Below are 11,788 nucleotides of genomic sequence, written 5' to 3' on the forward strand. Positions count from 1 at the left end.
CCTGTGTGGGATGAGATACAGCGTCAGTGCAGCATGTACTCGTTAACTCCACACACACCCAGGACCCTACAGCACACCTGAGCTGTCCAAACAGGTGCCTGACTAAAAAACACAACATAACAGCCGTTTCTCAACATGCGTTCTTCTCTGTACTTCTGTTCTTGTGTACTTGAGAAACGTCATCAGTCTCACTCCAAGTACTGTTCCAATTCAAAAGTCCGCATCTCGCCAAGTACTCCCAGATCAAACTTGCTAAGTCCGAACTGCCAAGTCCGTAAGTCCGAACTCGGTACTTGGTATTGAGAAACGGCGAACATCCTGGTTTAATGAAAGTAACAGGGAATTTACAACACTTCCTGTTGTTGTATAAACCAAATATCACTCTCTGCAAACCAACCAAACGCCATTAGTGAAATCAGTCATTTAATGTCATAGAACACAGGAGTGTCTGGTCATTCTGCTGCCTCCATCTGTTAGTTTGTTTGTGTTGTCTGTGTTTTATAGGTTAGTTCTGATTCACCAAAGTCGCCCAATAACACAAACTAACTGTGAGGTAAAATTACTGATTTTGCCTATGGGGTTTGGTTGGTTTGGAGATGACATCATTTCCTGTCAGAAAAGGCTGTTTTATGCAAAATGGGAAAATGCCAACTGCCATCTACTGTAGGTAATACAATGACCATCGATAAAATATTTAAAACATACTGGGTGGCTGGTTCAGGAACTTTCTGTGTGGAGTTTGCATGTTCTCCTCATGTCCATGTGGGTTCTCTGCAGGTTCTCCAGCTTCCTCCCACAGTCCAAAGACATGCAGCATAACAGGTTCCTTGATAACTCTAAATTGTCTGTAGGTGTGACTGTGAGGGTGAATGGTTGTCTGTCTCTGTGTGTCAGCCCTGTGATGAACTGGTGATTTGTCCAGGGTGAACCCCGCCTCTGGCCCAGTGTCAGCTGGGATAGGCTCCACCCCCCTGAGACCTGTCAGGATAGGTGGTTACGGACAATGGATGGATGGATAAAATATTACACTAGAAAAAGTCAGAAGCCAATAGCGTGGGAAGCACCAGGGTCTGTATCTGAACATGGCTGATTAATAATGATGATTTAAAAAGAACACAGTTATTTCAGTCCTAACACTTTAATAAATGTGTACACATGCATCCTTTTTGTCCAGCTGTACGTACAGGTACAGCTGGACTCTCCCGTCATCTTCTTGAAATGACTCAGAAGCACTGAAAGTTTTATTTTAACAAGCAGTTTCTGTAGTGAAATCCAGCGTAGTTATTAGTTTTTCCCCCAGAGAATCTGAACCATCTGAGGAGCAGCTGCATGAACATCAGTCACTGCTTCAGATACCATCAGAGTTCAGCCTTTAATGATAAAATGATGAGGTCGATCAGTCTGTGAGAGAAACACATCAAACTTTTCTTTATCTACATTCTTCCTGCTGCACTTTTTCATGACTTTTTTCATCAATTTAATTCATTAAAATGTTTGAATCTGAATCATTTCATTCCTCACGTGCTAATAAAAGAGTTCATGTGGAGCCTGGAGCAGTTTTATCGTTTGTAAGAAGATTTTAATCTCACTGACACCAAATTGTTGAGGTTTCACTGCAAGGTGTGTGCATGCTCATCTCTGAGTGTAGTTTGAGCGCAGGTGTTTGTGATCTGAAACGGCAGTGTTCTCAGCAAAAAAAGAAAAGTTAATTAACTAAAATGAATTCAAACATTCTTCAGCCTTTAATGTCTTTGTGATAATGACGACACATTGCACTAAATCGGAGTCACCCTGAGCGCCGATACCAATATATATCTACGATCAGCTCAGGATCAGGCCAGTATCAGCTGACTGATATATAGTTTGGCTCTAAACCTGCCAAAACTTTTCTTTTCCTCAGCTGTTCTTACATCATTAACACAGGAGAGAAAAAACTTTTTTTTAACTTCTTGAAATTGAACTCAAAGATTTGAATTTATCTAAAGAAGAAAAGTAAATTATCTCAATTGGACATTATAGGTCGGCAGAACTTTTTAATGTGTATTTCAAAGCTCAAGAGTTTAAGTTGGTTGGTTTAACTCAGAAATCTATTGCAGTACGGTGCCTTAAAATGTTGGTTAGTTGTTGCAACTATTTTTACAGCATAAATTACACACTTTACTTACATTCTTTGACTGTAAAAATATGTAGCCTATTCACCATTTTGTCAACTAAAATGTGTCTCATAGCCTGCACCTATGGCTGTGACTTGTCTCTTGAGTCTCCATTAGTCTGACTCAGTGGATGCACACTGCTGGTATAAGCCCTGCTATTGGCCACGGCGTCGCAGAATCCACTATCTGCATTATCGAAGTCCCCGGGAAAAAAGAACAATCTCCAGGTTGCAACATATATGTTGAAAACCTGTTGTATTCATTTTAATGCCAGAGTTCACCTCCCAAACGTTCCACCAAAATAAGTTCCTCCTTGACACTACGTACATTGCAGCAGCAGCATTGCTGCATCCTGGGCTTGGCTCTGCCCAAGACGTTTGTGATTGGTTTAAAGAAATGTATGAATGTGCTTGCGTGGAGCCAGACCTTTGTCCAACGCTGAGCGCTGTGAAGACACACCTGGCTGTGTGAGACTAGTCTCCATCAGTTCGCTGTGGATGTCAAATCCAAAAAAAGAAAATTCTCAGGGAAAAGAGAAAATTTCATTGTTGCAGCTGCAGACAAATAAAATAAGATGCTGAACATGATATCAGCTGAGCATCAGCATGTTAGCATGATGTTAGCATTTAGCTCAAAGCTCTGCAGAGCATCAGAGCTGCTGGTTTCAGTTTCCTTTGAAGCACTTTATGATACCACGTACATGCTGTGGCTGTATTCATGTAAGTCTGATTCTTATATCTTTGAGGTGTGTGTGTGGGTGTGTGTGTGTGTGTGTGTGTGTGTGTGTGTGTGTGTGTGTGTGTGTGTGTGTGTGTGTGTGTGTGTGTAGATGTTGAGGTGAAGTTTTCGTGCAGGATTAAAGTGAACTATCATTAAACTGCTGTGAATCCTGATCAGCCTCTTTCTGCACGCTGTAGTCGTGTCAGCCGTGGTGCCTTTGATGTCAGCGTGTTTTTTCCAGCGTCGGTGGAGGTGGAGTGGCTGTGGGGGTTGATTTGCATACAAAGCTATTCTCGCCTGCTCTTTGTTCTTGCACGGAGTGTGGAGAGAGTAATTGTCTTCATCAGTCAGAAGAGTTTATCTCGTTGGTTCGGTGCAGATTCGGCGTGACATCAGGCGGCGACGGCGGCAGCAGAAAGTGCAGGATGGGAGAATTCTTGTGTGGGATTAAGATGCTCTCATTGTTGTGTCAGATCACTGCGGTGAAACGGTGTGTTAACAGAGCTGACAGAATCAGCTGAGGCTGCTGCTCCTGCTGCTTCTCTTTCATCCTTCTTTAGATCGTCTTCCTCCTCCAACATCTCTGAGCACCAGCAGCTCCAAACGCACCACAGATCTGCAGGATCTCATTACGAAATTAAGTTATAATTAATAATGAACATTAAAATTCAGTAACTACCTTTTAGTTATCCAGTATTTGGATGTGTGTATCTGCAATAAAATCAGTGTTTTTTTTGACAAACTGTCAAACTCGTGTTTGATGTTACATCATTGGAGTTGGAAATGTATCTAAAAATGAAGCAAATAAAATCTCAAATTTGAAAACTTTCTTCACACAAACGATGTCACATCCTCTGAACAAACTTGTCTACAAACTTCAAATTGGTTTCAGTTTGTTGGACAGAAATAAATTAGATCTTTTTCTTTGGTGTCATTTAAGAAAAGTGCGACACAAAGATTTTCTTATGGAGTTGGAAAAAATTTAAAAATTCCCGACTGGGAAAATTCATGCAAATGTTCCATCAAGTCAGAATAACAACTCAGAAAGTTGGTGAAAATTTTGTTGCGTGACCTGCCGAGTTGTTGACATCGTATACCGAGAAACACCGCGGATGAAAGAAAATGTTTGGTTGTTAGACTTTTTTAAATTCACATACTGAAAATTATTTGTTATTATTTGTGCTATATTAGTATTTTTTTAATTAAACATGGTATTATGATGTAATTAGAGATATTAATAATTAATTAATGACCCATTAAAGAATTTAAACAATTGAAAACGTATTAACTCTTTCTCTGCCAGTGTTTTTATTGATAAAGTTGCCTACCAGCAGCAGCATTTTTAATGATATTCACAGATTGTTTTAACACGCACAAAATATTCAGTTCTCTGAATATGATAACATGGAATATATCAAAATAAAGAACAGAGCTGATAGTTTTAACCACAAAAATGTTTTGTTTGAGCTTGAACTTTATCTTCTTCTTCTCCCACAATAAGACTCACTAAATTCAAAGTTCTCCACCTGAGGAGCGTGTGACTGCAGTGTGGATTATTTCTGTGATTGTGACATGGACCTGAACAGTAAAGGATCATTTATCATCATCATTAGTAAATACAGAGCTGATCATTCTCAGCAGCAGCTGCTTCACTTTATTTATTTAGTCTGTAGTCTTAAATGATGAAATGAAATCTGTGCAGCAAGAACTGAAAGTAGCATGTTGTAAAATATTTACTGACCTCAAACAGACAGAGAGGGAAAAGTTGACGTTCAGTTAGCTTTGCACAGAAACATGTTTGTTCTGTTAGCGTCCCAGACGTTAATTTACCGTGTAGGTTGCAGCTCCGAGGTTGTTCTTGTTTCTAGGGGCTTTGAAAACACAGATAATACTGCAGCCAATGGCAGTACATATACCTGCAGTGTGTATCAGGTGAATCAGACTAATGGAAAACTGGCACTTTCATGAACTCAGCTTTGTTCATTTTAACAGGCGGTGTCATAGTCTTTGGTAGCTTCCTGTTGCTCTGCAGTGTTGAAGTGAAATCAGCGTGCAGAGGAGACGTCAGGAGCATGCTGAGGTCTTCAGACTGCAGCAGCACGCTGAGCTGAGCTGAGCTGAGCTGAGCTGAGCTGAGCTGCAGACTGACAGCAGATCAGATCCGGCTGACAGGAAACACCTGCTTTGATCTCAGCTGAGCTGTTTGGTTTTACATTTCAAAGAGCTGCTGCTGTCGGAGTCAGAGTCTCTACAGTCCAGCAAGAGATGAAGACGATGCTGAGGAGGTTTACTGTTTGTCTGTCAGGACGTCACCGTCCTGAGGAAACTTCAGACTCTTCAAGAGATGAAAAAAAAAAGAAAACAGCCTGATAATCTGATTTAGTTTAAGGAGTTAAGAAACACTTCAGGTCAGATTTGTGGACACAAGAATTCAATTATTCATCAGCTGATTTACAGAAACTGCAGCTCAACTGGTTTTTCTACAGGATCATCATGTGTTGGGACAGAATGAGTCACATGTCAACAGGAAAACATGCAGGTCTGACTCTGAGTCCTTCAGTCTGAAAAATTAAACAAATGTGAGAAAACCTTCACTGGACTGTCAGTTCACAAACTCACTCTGTTCTGAGTCTGTTGGACCCCGTGGGAGCTGCTCAGAGTGTGTGTGTGTGTGTGTGTGTGTGTGTGTGTGTGTGTGTGTGTGCGTGTGTGTGTGTGTGTGTGAGAGAGAGAGAGAGAGAGAGAGACGGTGTGTGCTGTGGTATAAATCAAACAGACAGTCGTCTCTGGTGAGATCAGCTCTCCTCTTCTTTAACCCTTTAACAGACAGACGGACAGACGGACACAAACAGACAGAGACACAGACAGACAGACAGACAGACACACACACAGACATACAGACACAGAAACACAGACAGACACAGACACACAGACACATAGACAGACACACACACAGACAGACAGACACAAACAGACAGACAGACACACACACAGACAGACATCTCATCGTTTTCATGAGTTATTGCAAATCTCTGAAATTAAATGTTTGCATGTGACTCCAGAGCTGTAGAGTTTGCAAAAGTGGGTTTTTGATAAATTGAGAAAAAGTCAGAAAAGTTGACATTTTTAAACCAGAGGAATGATCGCCTGATGCCTGATTAGTGGGTGGAGCCCACCTGCAGATTTTGATCAATGTATGTCTTCAGTTTTTGCTGCACAAACATTTTAGCAGAGAAAAATAACAAGAAGAGGAAGAAAGAAAGAAAAACAACAGATCTGTTCAGTGAGTGACGCTGCTCAATAACACAACACTGAAATAACACAGTGTGCATTAATGAGAGAACTGAAGCCAATGTTTAAAAGTCATGAAATAGTTACTTTCCTAATTACTTTTTTAATGATGCAATTGGTAAAATGATTTAGTTATTTTTTGAGGGAAGTAACTAGTAACTGTAACTAATTACATAATTTCAGTAACACTGTTGTTAACAGGCAGAATCACAGACATGCACGTGCACACACACGCACACACACACGCACACACACACACACACACACACACACACACACACACACACACACACACACACACACACACAATTTCATCTGAGATAGAAAAACAAACATCTCTGCATCGTGTGTTTCCCTGGTGGATTCACAGAGAGAAAATAATCAGAGGCAGAAGAAGTGCTTTCATTTTTCTTTTGGTTTCACAGTCTGCAGGGACACACACACACACACACACACACACACACACACACACACACACACACACACACACACCTCAGATCTGACAGCTGTTGGTCAGTGTTTGTTCCTTTAACTCAGACCTTCGTCATGAAAGACTCCTCGGTGAAACTGTCAGGACTCCTTCAACATCTGATGATGCCTTCAGGTACAGTCTGTTTGTTCAAAACTACGCTCCACTTGAACTTATGACTCGTCACATATTCTACAGGTTCTGTGCAAAGAACAACCTGTACTCACATTAAAACCACTTCACAGGTCGGACAAAACTCTTAAATGCTTCTCAAATGTCTTGAAGGTAATTTGAGGTTTTTAAGAGTTTAGAGGAAGTTTCAGTAGTTTGTCAGGTTTATGAAGACCTTCGAGACATTTGAAGGATTTAGAGAGAGGGGTTAAGATAATTTTTAAGACTTCTGAACAGTGGGTAAAAAGGTTTGGGGGCTCTTTCATATATTCAAAAAGATTTTTGACAAGTTGTAAAAATGTTTGAAGCGACATTTGACTGCTGGACACTACCAGCAGCAGAAATGCTTCGTTAGGTTTAGAAAAAGATCATTGTTTGGATTAAAATAAAGTACATTAGTTACATAACTTGAATTACATAAGTAAGTTCGTAAGTTTACTTATTTTGGGAAGGTTTGGGCCGGTTCTGTAGGGGACTGAAGTGGTTTGGAAGGGTTTTAGTGGGGTTTGGTGAAATCATAAGGACTCTTAACAGGTTTTTCACAAATGACAGAAAACTCTTAAATGCTTCTCAAATGTCTTGAAGGTATTTCAAGGTTTTATAGAAGGTTTCAAGGCTTTTTAGGTGAGTTTTTTTAGGGTTGTGAAACCGTTTTTGGATGCATTCTGAAGGGTTTTGAAGGATTTGATGGATTTTTGTTTTGTTGTAAAGTAGGTTGAAGGTGTTGTGTTTGGCTTTGAAATATTTAAAAGGATTTTGACAAGTTGGAGACGTGTCTTAAACGTGACATTACACCCAAAGGTTTTCACCAAAAGACATTTTTGAAAGGTTTTGAAAGTTGTTTGGTTTCAGAAGGAACAGATGGTGAAATTAAAATCTTAGTGACTACATGCAGTTTTGGTGCCTTTTTAAATTTATTAGAACCTCTGATGTTTAAAATTAAAATTCACAGAGGCTGATTTTTACTCACTTTGGAGAAAAATGGCCGTAGTTGAAGAAACAGGACAAACATCACTCATTAAGGCAGAAACAGGTTGTTCAGAAGCATCTTCATTAGTCTTTTTGAGAAAAGTTTCCTTCCTCCATCAGACTCCTGCAGCGTCTGTCAAGTCCTCGCCGGTGACTTTGCTCAGGTGTAGCGCCGCTCACCTTGATCGCTGCTCACCTTTCAGGATCTCCATGAAGGAGGGCGAAGAGGCGGCGGCCATCTTCTTCTCTGAAAGTGGGACAATATTTGGGCAGCTGGTGATCGATGGGGAGGTTTGTCTCATCTTTTATACCAGCGGGTCGGTGTGAGCTGGTATTCTTAGACTGACCTGACACACACACACACACACACACACACACACACACACACACACACACACACACACACACACACACAGTCTCTCTCTCTCTCTCTGTTGTCTTTGTATAATAATTTTTGTGGAGGAGGTCGTCGTGTCTTTCGGCTGTGAAACGTGTCGGATGGATCAGCGTCTGATGGCGCGTTCGTCTCCTGTAACTTTGAGCAAAGTGAACCAAAGTTGAAGTGAAAGTGAAGTTTTCACTTTTTCTTTGTTCGTGTGTGTGTTTCGCCCTCAGGAGCTCAGCAGCTGCTCACAGTATTGATTCAGATCTGTGTTCAGATATTTAAGGAGAAAACTTACAAAATGATTGATGGCACAAAGTGAGAAGAACGTCTGGTGCTTCATTTTAAAGGTCAGCGGGGAAGTTTTGTCCTCAGGTGACTAAACTTTACAGACACGATCCTCTGTATTTAATGTAATGAACTTTAGATAATGAGTTTATGTCCCCAACACGTCTTTTTATTTCAACATATTTTCATTTCCAAAGAATGTCACATGAGCCAGCATTAATAATCATACAATTATAACAATGTACACTGAGTTTCCATGTGTCCCTCATCCCTCATACAACCAAATCAACTAAAGAAAACTGACAGACGAGCAAAAGAGGAAATAACAGAAGGAAAAAAACAACTTCATAAAAGTACACTAAGAACTGCATACAACAATACAAACAGAAAAAAACAAGAGAAAATAAATAAAATAAATAAATAAAATAAAATGAGACAGGGTTGGTGGAAAGATGATCGAACCTCATTGACTGTAACATTACAAAATTCACTAATTGTACCTTTAATTGTAAAGGAGGATATTAATATCTCCTGCACTGCAGATAATCCATAACTCAACTCATTTCCCCCGAGTCTTAAAGGCATCATTTATTTTTAAATCAGATAAACTCAGAGAAGAGTTTTAGTGTCTCAGACAGTTTCTGATCTGATTCTGACAACAGACAACATCTCAGCACTAAACTTTCCTTAACAACAACTTTGACCTCTCATTTATTTTATTGGCTCTTTTGCATGACAGACATGATCTTCACACACTTAGAAAATGTAGGAAACTGGATTATTATGCAAACTGCAAATATGCACATCCTCATATTACAGCTGCACTGGCAAAAAAGAAAAAAAAAACACTGGTCTTGTGGTTTATCTGGTCATTTCCTGTTTTATTTTGTAGTCCTGGTCCTCCCTCATGTGTCTTGACTTTACTTCCTGTCTTTGTCCTTTTCCTGCCCTTTTTAATGACCATTTGTTCCACCTGTGTCTGATTAGTTCTTTGTCCATTTAGTCTTCGTGTTTCTCTGTTTATCTGTTTCAGACTTTTCTTGTATTTGCTGGACTTTGGATTTGTTTTTGGATTTTTGTTCCTCATTTGTTGGATTAGTTTGTGTTTTAATCTTCCAGTCTGTATCTTGTTAGTTTATTAAAAACATTTTGAGCTGTTTCTGCTCCATCTGTTTGGTCATTTTGCACTGTCAAAGTGTGTAAAACAGCAGGACATCAGCAGCCGTCACGTCCAGCGAACATTAAACACACCTTAAAGAGCTTCCAAAACCTGCACTCACAAACACACACAGCCTTAATTTAAACTGTTTAATGTCTCAGATTTAATCTAATTAACAGGATTAAAGAGCAGGATACTTCAGTAAACCTCAAATAAATAAATCTTTGGCTGCACGGTGGATCAGTGGTTTGTTCTGACTGATATGTGGGAGTTTTAACACACATTTCTGTACCATCATTTGATGACAGGCCAACACACATTATACACAATGTACACAACATATCTGCAATGAGCTGATATCACAATCACAATTTAGAGGGAAAAAAAATGTAAGTTCCAGTTGAAGGGAGGATAAATGATATATTATCCATATTTACAGAGAAAATAAGGGAAAATTTCAATTTAATAATGAAAGAGAGAACTTATACACATGTAAAGAATAAAATGATCTCAACAAAACATTATTGGTTGGTGAAACGTTTTTAAAACTTTACTGTTTGAAGTCAGTTGCTGTGAAATTTTGAGTTTTCTCACCTTTTTCATTTTTACAATGAAAGAAAGGAGCCTCTGAGCTACTGGGAATAAACGAGGGAAACTTTCAAATCAGGGAGTCAGACTGAGAGGAAGATTCCTCATTTCTGATGCAAGGAAGGAGAAATCCTCATTTCCAGAGAAAATAGGAAAAAGTCATGTTAAGAAAGGAAGAAAAAGAGAACTTCTACATTTACAGTTGGAGGGAAAAAAAAGTTCTAGTTTTGGACAAAAAAAAAACTTCAATTAATTTCAAGGCAGCTGCCTTCAACAGATTTTTGAGTTTGGAGTCAAAGTCAGACTTTTAAGTTTTGAAACAAAGTTTTGTTTTCCTTTAATCTTTTGTTGAGAAAGTATTTTCCTCTTTAGATAAACTGGAATTTTTGAGTTTTAGAATTCAGTGCAGTGATAGTGAACTGTGAACCTGGTTTGCCGTCATGAGGATGCTTGAAAATTAAATTGTTGCACCTAAAAATAATACATTATTCATCATTATTCATTTTTACTTCAATGAGTTTACTTATCAATTTTTGAAATATAATTCTTTAGACAGAGAGAGAAGATTTCTGATGCAAGGAGGAAGAACGTGTCTTAATGTGGGTAAAATGAAGGACAAGTGTGGTAGGAAGCTTCCTAGAGGAAGGAAGCATTTAGGTAAGGAAACAGAAAGTTTCCTGATTGGGATGCAAAGAAAAAGAAAGAAAGAAGGAAAGAAGAATGAAACTTTCTGTTTAGGAAGGAAGGACACAGCAGGGAAGGAAGACTCCTGGTCATTTTTTAAACTGAAGGGTAAAAGAAAAAAGCAGTAGATGCTTCCTATATGAGAGGTAAGGAAGCAGGACACTTCTTATTTAGGAAACAAGACTCTAGAAAGTACTTGGATGCATTAAAAAGCAGGTCTCATATACTTCCACCTCCACCTGCACCTCCACCTCCACCTGCACCTCCACACTGTCCATGAATCATCAGCTGATGGGACAGAAATATTTCAGACCTAAAAAATTCAATTTCCCAAAGTTAATTTACTTCTCCAAGCAGGAGGCGAGCGGCCAATCTGAGTTTAATTTGAGCAGGAGGGAGAGGTGACTGAGGAGGAGAATATTAACGAGGAAGGACACCACTTTAATTTTTTAAAACATTTTTATTAAACAAAAAAAAAGTGAACCTCCTCCTCAGTGCACCGTGCTCGTCCTGTTTGCACGGCGTGATGATGATGATGATGACACGCTTTAAGTTTTCCTGACATGTGACCAAACAACTTTGTGTAATTACAGTTTCCATTAATAACTGACGTATAGAAAACACGTCAGGCTGTGGTGTGAGTGATAAGCTCTAACACTGATACTGGAATTTAAATGGGTTTGGAGATGCCAGCCTCCCACACACACACACATGTGGCTGAGAGATAACAGCACTGGACCGTGTGTGTGTGTGTGTGTGTGTGTGTGTGTGTGTGTGTGTTTCTGCCTCAGGAGAATTATTACTCTCAGGATTTGACCGCTGACAGGTTGTTTTTTCTGACTTTCAGAATCGTGCGGCGCTCACCTCAGTTTCAGTCACTCTGTTCTCCGACGGCCTGTGAATGCATCGATCAT

Source organism: Lutjanus erythropterus, chromosome 1 (genome assembly GCF_056507025.1).
Source record: "Lutjanus erythropterus isolate fLutEry1 chromosome 1, fLutEry1.hap2, whole genome shotgun sequence".
Classification (NCBI taxonomy): domain Eukaryota; kingdom Metazoa; phylum Chordata; class Actinopteri; order Lutjaniformes; family Lutjanidae; genus Lutjanus; species Lutjanus erythropterus.